The sequence below is a fragment of the Ricinus communis genome, chromosome 7 (assembly GCF_019578655.1).
Source record: "Ricinus communis isolate WT05 ecotype wild-type chromosome 7, ASM1957865v1, whole genome shotgun sequence".
In the NCBI taxonomy this organism is placed as follows: domain Eukaryota; kingdom Viridiplantae; phylum Streptophyta; class Magnoliopsida; order Malpighiales; family Euphorbiaceae; genus Ricinus; species Ricinus communis.
The window spans coordinates 16,006,798-16,017,579 of NC_063262.1; the positions used below are offsets into that span (position 1 = coordinate 16,006,798).

Sequence of the window (10,782 nt, forward strand, 5' to 3'; positions counted from 1 at the left end):
ATAGTGAGAAAAGGAATTATCAAAAACAAAGAAGTCATCCATAAATACCTTCATCAACTCCTCAATCATATCATCAAAAATGGCCATCATACACCACTGAAACGTAGCTAGTGCACTGCATAAACCAAAAGGCATCCATCTATAAGCAAAAGTCCCATAGGGGCAGGTGAAAGTCGTCTTCTCTTGGTCTTCAAATGCAATTAGAATATGAAAATAACCTGAAAAGCCATTAAGAAAACAATGAAACATATTTCTTGTCAATCTCTCTAACATCTTATCAATGAAAGAAAAGGGAAGTGGTCGTTCCGAGTTGCATCATTAAGCCTCTTGTAATCAATGTAAACTCGGAAGCCTGTTACCGTCCGTGTGGGTATCAACTCATCCTTTTTATTGTGAACTACTGTCATGCCTCCTTTCTTTGGCACAACCTGCACAGGGCTCACCCAAGAACTATCATAAATAGGATAATTAAACCTGCATCAAGGAGCTTAATTACCTCCTTTTTCGCTACTTCCTTCATGTTCGGGTTAAGCCGCCTCTGTGGCTGAACTATTAGTCTATAACTATCCTCCATCAGAATCTTATGAGAATAGAAGCTAGGGTTAATCCCAGGAATGTCAGCAATCTTATAGGCAAAGGCCTTCTTATACCTCTTAAGAGAGTCTAAAGTCATCTCTCGCTCCTCATGCGTCAAATCTGCTGCACTAATCACAGGCAACTTTTTTGCCTCATCCAAAAATCCATAGCTCGAGTGCTTAGGTAACTCCTTCAATTCTAAGACCGAGGGGTCCTCGAAAGAAGACTTTACCTTTTGCACTCCTGACCTGTTAAGAGAAAGAAATGGGTTAGTAGAATAGCTAGGCTCAGTAGCCAACAAACTAGCGAGGTGCTCCAACACTTGCTCGTTGAAAGCTCCTCCTCATCTCCTTGTAATGCTACCTACAAAGGATCATCAAGAAATATTTCCTGCAAATGAGACTCAACCACATCATCTAGAATATCCATAGAGAACATAGCATCATCATGGTCTAAAGAGTGTCTCATAGTAGTAGCTAAGTCGAAGGTAATAGTCTCATCATCTACCCTAAGCTGAAGCTTTCCATCATAAACATCTATAACATCCCTTTTGAGTGGCAGCTTATTCTAAAGAATAGCTTAACACTCCTCATTCAGAGTCACTAGCCCCAAATCCTCCAGCTTCCTTTTGTTGCACCAGATTTCCTTTAAGAACTTGGTATACTTCGGCATCTGCGAAATAGCCTCAACAAAAGGTAGGTTAATACACAATCGTTTAAAAAAGTCATGGAACTTACCAAACTGCTTATCAACCTTCCCCTGTTTAAGTCAAGCAGGTAGGGGACTGGTGGCTAGTACTCTCTCATAGGGCTCTTCTGCCTGTCTTCCACTTTCTCTGCTTCTATCACCTTAGGCTCTGGCTCCTTCCTAGCTGGCTTATCCTGCATGGAAACATCATCATCATCAGCTAATGGTAAAGAACTAGATAACTGCTTACCTTATCACAAGGTGATAGCCTTGCAATGCTCCCTCGGGTTTGACTCTATAGTGCTGGGGAGCGCTCCTTGTTGCCTCTCAAACAACATCTTAGAAATCTGCCCAATCTGACTCTCCAAATTCTGAATGGACGCCTACTAATTTCTAAGAGCATTGTCGGTCTGCTGGAACCTCATCTCAGTAGACGTGACAAACTTCATCATCAGCTCCTCCAACTTAGATTTATTCTACCGGTGGAGGAAGTCAGGATGGTCCAAACCGTCATTGGTGGTGGCTTTGATGCGCTCTAAAAGCTCAAAGTGGACCCGGCGTGTTATTCTCCAATCGAAGTTTGGATGATTTCACCAACCGGGGTTGTATGTATTGTTGTACGGGTTGTTCTGCTGTTTAAGTGCATTACTTATATAGTCTACCTGTTTAAGGTCAGCAGAAACAATAGAAGATGAAGAATTAGAAGGTGAAGCAAACATACCTCCCGCATTACAGTTTACACCGTAGTACGGGCCACCGTAAAACTTGCAGCTTATCTGGGCTGCATTAACCGACATCTAAAGCTGGTCTAATTTCTTGGTCAGAAGTTCCACTTGAGTTGCCAAGGCTACTGTGGAGTCTAACTGGTTGACCACTCCCTACTTGACTAGCCGACTCCTAAAGGATTGCCACTGGTAGTTGTTCATGGCCATCTCCTCTATCAGATTTTGCGCCTGCTCCGGTGTCTTACTGTTCAGGGCCCCATCTGCTGCAACGTCTACCATCTGCCTAGTAGCAAGGTCCAAACCGCTGTAGAAGGTCTGGACCTGCATCCATACTGGTAGTCTATAGTGCGGGCAATATCGGAGCAAGTCTTTGACCTCTCCCAAGCATCGTACATGCTCTCGTCATCGAACTGCACAACAGAAGATATATCATTTCTCAATCTAGAAGTTTTAGTAAGAGGAAAGTACTTATATAAAAAATTTCTCAGCCAATGATCTCCATGTCATAATAGCGTTGGCTGGGAGTGACTGCAGCCATCTTTTCGCTCGGTCCCTCAAAGAAAAAGGAAACAGCCTCAACCGAATGGCATCATCAGTTGTTCTATTTATCTTGAAGGTGTCGTAGATCTCCAAGAAGTTGGTGAAGTGAGTGTTTGGGTCCTTGCTCGGTAGTCCCCCAAATTGTACACTATTTTGGACCATTTGTATGACGTTTGGCTTTATTTTGAAGTTATTGGCCGCCACTGGTGGTTGAAATATACTCATCTGTGTCCCCTCAAGAGAAGGTCTAGCAAACTGGTACATTGTCCTGGTTTCATCCGCAGTTTAGTTATTGTCTCCCATCCCTGCTGGTCTATTAACAAGGGCTTCAATCTCTATCCGCGCCTCCTCTTCTTCTTGCATACGCTTCCTTAAAAGATGGAAGGGTCACTCTAGTTTAGCAAGAGGGTCTATAAGAGTAGGATTAGAGCTCCTAGTTATAAACTACTTGAAATAAAAAGGCAGCAACCAAAGAACACATGAATGAATTAAAATAATAAAGAATAAAAAAGAAATGAAAAGATGATGTGCAGTGTTCTATACATATTTCTATGACCAATTACTCATGTTTTTTGTGTATATTTATCACGTCTTATGCTAGAATCACCCGTATTTTGGTTCCTTTCATGTTTCAAGTGTTCATAGACATTCATGAGCAGTGTTTAAGTGATCTTAAGAGCGACACGTGCAAGAACAGATAGGATTGCATCGAGATTTCATCAAGGCTTATTTTTAGAGGTTGAGCATGGCCTGGACTCTGGCCGTGCTGAACCATCAACACATGACCCTCAAGAGTGTCATTTTGGCACGGTTTCTATGGCTACCACGGTCTCCATCACGGCCCGTGGTGTCTCACCACCGGCGAGGGCACAGCCAGGAAGAAACCCTAAGTAGCGGGACTCAGAGGTCCAGCACGGCTTGGACTCCGCCCGTGCTGATTAGCAAGGGCTAGACCACGGACGTGCTAGGACCATTATATAGGCAAATGCGATTTATTCAGCTAGGGTTCGATTTTCTGACTTGATTTCATATATACAAGCATCAGCCATCTTTTCCCAGACTTCAATACTCGACTTTAGAAGACCATTTCATCTATTAAAGGAAGGATTACATTGATTTTAACATCAAATTGAAGATCAAGAGGAGATTTAAGGCATTGAAGAGGTAAATTAGGGTTCATCATTCAGAATTAGGAATTTAGGGCTTTTCATCCAACTTGAAGAAGAAGGGTATACATGCTTTCAATTTACTTTTCTGAATTTGTTCTTTACTTTATATTTCTTATTAGTATGAGTAACTAAATTTGTTAAACCCATTGGGGTTCCTATGTTGTTGGATTATTCTTAATGCTTATGAGACTTTGATTATCAATGCTTGTCTCTTCTTTCTTTCATTATTAATGAGAAATCACATTATTCATGAGACGTTGTGAGTTGTGGTATTTAGATTACTTTATGAAATTGAGAAATTCATTTAGTAATTGGAAATTTGAATGGCAAAAACTAGTTAATGATCACTTAGAGATAAGGGTAATTGACTAGCCGAGTTAAGAATTAACAAAGCTTAATAGAGGCGGGTTAAAGCTTAATACTAATCTAATAATCGATCGTTAGGAAGAGATTCCAACTTTAGGTTCTTAGGTTTACGAATTCGGTTATCTCGAGAGGGAAACCGAATTCAGTTAAGAATTCGTCCACAGGTAATTGCAATTGGTAATCAATGTAATCTCTATCTTCACTAAAATCCAACTAGCTTAGGTACCCTTGGGTTTGCTTTTTCCTTTGATTGTTTTACTATATCCTTTCAGTCTGTCTGACACTTAGTTAATCACTTGTTTACATTTAATCATAGAGTAGCAACTTCATTGATTTTGTTAGGGTTAGATATCATAAGACGATGTAGTAGTTCTAGGATCACCCTTACCCGAGAATACGACCTTGATACTCACTGTTAGTGCTAGTCTGCATCGATAGGTTCACTACTTTAGATTGTAGCTACACAAAATAGCATATCAAAAGACATAAAATAAAAATGGCTAGATTAACGCAAACACAAATTCACTGTAGCTCACACAAAAGTTTCCCCAGCAACAGCGCCAAAAATTTGATAGGCTATTTCTGTAGCTACAATATAAGGCAGTGAACCTATCGATGTAGACTAACACTAACAATGAGTATCAAGGTCGTATTCTCGGAAAAGGGTAATCCTAGAACTACAACAGCGTCTTATGATATCTAACCCTAATAAAATTGATGAAGTTGCTATTCTATGATTAAATGTAAGCAAGTGATTAACTAAGTGTCAAACATTCTAAAAGGATTTCGTAAAACAATCAAAGGAAAAAAAAACAAACCCAAGGGGACCTAAGCTAGTTGGATTTTAGTGAAGGTAGAAATTATATTGATTACCAATTGCAATTACCCGTGGATGAATTCTTAACTGAATTCGGTCCCTCTCGAGATAACCGAATTCCCAAACCTAAGAACCTAAAGTTGGAATCTTTTCCTAACAATCGATTATTAAGTTAGCATTAAGCTTTTATCTGCCTCTATTAAGCTTTGTTAATTCTTAATCCGGCTAGTCAACTACCCTTATCTCTAACTAATCATTAACCAGTTCTTACTATTCAAATTTCCAATTACCAAATGAACTTCTCATTTACATAAAAAAATCTAAACACCACAACTCACAACGTCTCATGAATAATGTGATTTCTTATTAATAATGAAAGCAAGAAAAAATAAGCATTGATAATCAAAGTCTCATAAACATTAAAACCAATCCAATAACATAGGAACCCTAATGGGTTCAACAATTCTAGCTACTCATGCTAATAAGCAACACAAAGTAAAGAACAAATACATAAAACAGTTTGAAAGCATGTACACCCTTCTTCTTCAAGTCGGATGAAAAGCCTAAATTCTCAAATCTAAATGATGAACCCTAAATTGCCTCTTGAATGCCTCTAAATTCACTCTTGATCTTCAATTTGATGTTTAAACCAATGTAATCCTTCCTTCAATAGGCAAAATAGTCTCCTAAAGTCGAATATTGAAGTTTGGAAAAGGATGGCTCGTGCATGTATGTGTGAAATCAAGTCAGAAAATCGAACCCTAGCAAAATAATTCACATTTGCCTATATAAATGTCTCAGCACGGCCGTGGTCAAGCCCGTGCTGATCAGCACGGGCGGAGTCCAGGCCGTGCTGGACCTCTGAGTCCCGCAAATTAGGGCTTCTTCCTAGCTATGCCCTCGCCGGTGCTAAGACACCACGGGCCATAATGGAGGCTGTGGAGGCTAGAGAAACCATGCTAAAATGGCACTCTTGAGGGTCAAGTGTTGATGGTTCAGCACGGCTAGAGTCCAGGCCGTGCTCAACCTTGAAATGGTAGCCCTTGCTCAATTTTGATGGATTATGGTCCGTATTTGCACGTATTTCCCTCGACTTCTGATACTGTCCATCGATAATCACCTAAAATATGAAAGGAACCAAAACACAAGTGATTTTGGCATAAAACAAGATAACTATGCACAAAGATGGAAGTAATAGGGCATATAAATAGGTATAAAACGATGCACATCATAAATGCATTACATGTCATACATAACATGCATATCACGCACCCTTATTACTTTTTGCTTAATGTAATATTTGTACACTTGTATATGTACCACTAATTTGTAACACGAAAATGATAAATGATGTGTGCTAAGTCAAGCAAGACTATGACCTAAGGCAGTGTACCTATCAGTGGAGTATAGCTAACGGCGAGTACCAAGTGTCGTATTCCCCAAAGAACGTGTGAACCTAAATCTACTCAATCTTCTCTGTTATCTAATCACAGAAAATAAATGATGTTAATGAATAATTCCTAAATTAACTAATAGCTACTCTAATTATTGTCGAACTACGTATACTAGGGAATGATTAATTCAAGTAAAGGAATAACCCCTTGGGAATTCTTGTCTCTAAGGAATGGAAACTAAGGGTGGAATTGATTGATTGAATCTAATTTCCGTGGGAAAATCTCTACACAATTAATGTCTTTCTCAAGGACACTAACATCTTAACTTAGATTAATTAGGTTGAAATCTCTTCCTAACTCTAATTACCCAAATTAGCATTATGTACCATTTAACACTATTGAGAGTTGTTAATTCTCAATCCGGTAGAACGAACACCCTATCTCTAGGCGAATTCAATTCTAGGTTGCAAAGGACATTCCAAGCCTAAACGTCTTTCTCAAGATCATTCAAATTTCAAAAAGCATTCAACAAGATATGAAGAATAAATCAATAAATACTTCCATTGCAAACCAATATTGACAATCAATACATTCAATTCAAAATTGAAGTACAAAAATCCCTAGATAAAGAACCCCAATGGGTTAATAAGTTTAGCAAATCATGTTCATAATCACAACCAATAAGAATTCAATTACAAAAAATGAGTAAAGGTAGAGGAACCCGAATACACCCTTGGATGAGAGTAAATAGCTCCAATTCCTCGTGCCCAATTTCAGATTGATTCTTGTTCCTCTTACTTCGATTGAAACCAATCGACAATCCTCGCCAATCTTTGATCTTCAAAGAGAATCCAAGTGAAACCTTGATCCAAGCATCCTTTTCTCTTAGTTTCAACTTAGAAAACCCTTAGACAGAGAAAAAGATGAGTTTTGGACGTCCTAACCCTAGCTGCCCCCCTTTTTCTCTTTTCTTTCTTTTTAAATGAATTTGACCAGTTGCCATGAACATGGCCGTGTTGATGCTCGTGTTCCCAACACGTTTGGGTGTTGATGCCCGTGTTACTCTCTGTGGTCGTGCTCCCTAAAAACCTTTTTTCCTTTGATGTTTGTTGCATCCAACACGGCCGTGTTGGTGGCTGTGTTGGGAACACGGCCAGTGTTGAATCCAACACGGCCGTGTTAACCTTCCTCATGGGCATACTTAGCTTGTTTCGGCAACTTTGATGTCCAATTATGCTCAAATTCTTCCCTTTATCACACTTTGACTTCTTTTGGACCTAATGCACATAACTAGACACATAGGGTGAGTGTTGGGACCAATTCACATCCAAATATACATAAAATCAATCTTAGAAACCCCATTTAGATGTATGTATTTTACGCACATCAATAAAAATGCTCAATGAATAAGAATCTAACTGCAACAAGTATTGATCTATACTCAATTTACTTTCCGATGCGGAAGCTCATAAGTTTACAACCCGAAGCAAAAATTACAACTTTATTGATTCTTGAAGCGAAAATAACCAAAAGCCAAAGAGAAGTTTGTACAAATGTAGATCATCGAGCGTGATTTCCAAATCAACGGGTGTGGTTCCCAAATCATCGGGCGTGATTTCCAGAACATCGGGTGTGCTGCCTAAATCATCAGGCATGGTGTCCTCATCAAGGGTGTGGTCCCTAAATTGAACGAGCGTGATCCCTAAAATGGAGGAAGATAGAAAATCTGCATCAAATTGGGTTTAGAAAAAAGAAACCACAAAGCTAGAGGGAATTCTCTACATATATTTATCTTGAGAGGAGGTCTTCAAGATATAACGGGTGAAGTCCCTAATTTAGACTAGATAGAAAATCTGCACTAGAAACTAAGAGGCATTCTCCATACACAGCTTACTCAGAGGGAGGTCTTCGAGATATTACAGGCTTATGAAGCAAAGCTTGTACAACTCATATATTCTTTTATCTATATCGTGAAGTTTATGATTTATCTCAATTTAATTAATCACATGTGTGCTTATAAATTTTGACAAATCGAGGGCAACTGTCAACACCTATTTTCTAGATCAAAATATCGAGGGAATTATAGAAAATCTGAGGATAAAAGTTATTACCTTTCTTGAGTTTCGAGAGGTTAAGGACAAGTGAATCTTAGTTAGGGTTTAGAATAATTGAACAAAATTGCTTTCTTAGAATCAATTTGGACCCAATTGGCGGAAAAATTAATTTTGAGGGGTGAAACTATAGTTTATACAAGTTCAAAGACTAAAACGTAAAGATCTTCATAACTTTTTAACCCCCCTAAGCCAATCAACTCTCCATACAGCCAAATCAGTTGTAAACAGAGCCGATCGGCATAGCATAGAGCCAAATCGGCTCTACACAACCTCAATTAGCTTATTTTCTAATGGTTGCTTTTGGCGGATTGCTTACTACTAGGTTGGATTGGATGTCAACCTGTGGAGGCACCATTTGTTACTATTTGACATGTATTTTGATCTAAAATGCTAAAATTGTTAAAAAAGAAGCTTCTAGAAGGTATTTAGTGATATGATACGCTAATTTGTGTTAGCTACAATCTAAGGCAGTGTACCTATCGATGCAGTGTAGCACTAATGTCGTATTCCTCCGGAAAGCGAAAGCCCAGAGTTACTTTTTTGTTCTTTGTTATATTAATCTAAAACGGATGATGAATAAATTCTAAACTAACTATTAACTACGAGCTAAGTTCTAAGGGAGATGCATGAGTAATTGATAAATGAAATAATCAAGATAAGAAGACAAACCCAAAGAGAATCTAAACTAATTGGCAACCAAACAAAAGATAAAGGATCGGTGAGTCTAATTATGCTACCCGTGGACGAATTCTTAACCGAATTCGGTTTCTCTCTCGAGATAACTGAATTCCTAAACCTAATAACCTAAAGTTGGAATCTCTTCCTAACGATTGATTCTTAAATTAGCATTAAGCTTTAATCTGCCTCTATTAAGCTTTGTTAATTCTTAATCCGGCTAGTTAATTATCCTTATCTCTAAGCGATTATTAACCAGTTCTTACTATTCAAAATTCCAATTACCAAATGGACTTCTCAATCACACAAAGCAATCTAAACACACAATTCACAACATCTCATGAATAATGATATCTTATTAATACTCAAAGCAAGAAGAATACAAAACCAACTCAAACAATCCAACAATATAATATCAAACCAACATAGTAAAGAAATCCCAATGGATTAAATCAGTCTAGCTAAACATGTTCATGTTTAAAACAATCTAGGAAATCAATTACAATGAAAGAATAATGAAAATAAAACATGTATACCCTTTTCTCTCGAATTGGATGAACAGCTCTAAATCTGGATCTACACTTTGATTAATCTCCCAAACTGCCTCTTAAATTGCACCACTACTGTTTTGCACTCGGAACCTTGCGATTCCGGGATTCGTACTCCCCGCAACTCTCTCTCGCACTCAATACTGTGCCGTAACCGAACCAGCCGCCAGGGCTCTATATCACCCTTTTTCCTCTCCTTTTTCTCTAAGAAAAATTCATTTTTCTTATATATTTAACTCAGCACGGCCGAAGTCTAGGCCGTGCTGAGACTGTGGATCTCACCAAGTAGGGTTTCAACACGGCTGTGTTTATCCCCGTGTTGGACACCACGGGCCCTGTTGATCCCCGTGTTGGCCACCATGGGCCGTGCTGAAGGCCGTGGTGGCTACAAAAACCGTGCCCAAAGTGCCAATTTCAAGAATCAAAGCCAATGGTTGAGCATGGCCAGAGTCCAGGCCGTGCTCAATGTATGCATTGCGGGCTCTTTTCCGATCTTGATGAATTCTCGTCCGTTTCCGCACGTATTGATCTATAATTGCTTAAACACCGATGACGGTCCTATAAATGTTCCTGAAATGCAAAAGAACACAAAACACGGGTGATCTGGGAATAGAAGCACAATAATTGCTAAGAACATACGCAATAATATGCAAGCAAATATGTGTAAAACTATGCTCATCAAATTACCCCATACTTAAGCTATTGCTTGTCCTCAAGCAATTAACAACTCACCCCATAAAACTATAGTTAGTAATTCCTTGCAGTTTATGCCCCTAGTCCACAACAGATAGTATTCAACAGATCTCAAAGGATACTCAATCATAAATCAAATTGTAAATCATTAACAAAGAATGGAAATAATATTAATGCATGAGTAACTTAAATGACAACTCAACACAAACATCATGAACCAATGCCTCACAGGGATCACTCAAGTCGCTCAAAGTGTATATTAGGTGAATAACAAATCCCTCAAAGCAAATGCACAAGACCCGCTCACCATAAGCTTGCTCATAAATCATATCTTTGCTATTGTGAATAAGTAAATACCAAAATCAAAGGGTCTTTATCAAGGTTGTAATGGGGCTAGGGTAAAGGTACGGAGATTTGGACAGAAGTATGAAAATGCTGGAATTCGTGCGATAAATAATAGTATATGCTCAAAGGATTA

General features: G+C 38.7%; 1 non-coding gene across 1 annotated transcript; it reads left to right on the plus strand.

Moving 5' to 3' along the window:
- The first annotated feature begins 2,325 nt into the window (after positions 1 to 2,325).
- LOC112533869 lies at positions 2,326 to 2,431 on the plus strand. Its single transcript, XR_003078222.1, has one exon. It is a non-coding gene; the product is annotated as a small nucleolar RNA R71 (small nucleolar RNA).
- Positions 2,432 to 10,782: the final 8,351 nt, after the last annotated feature.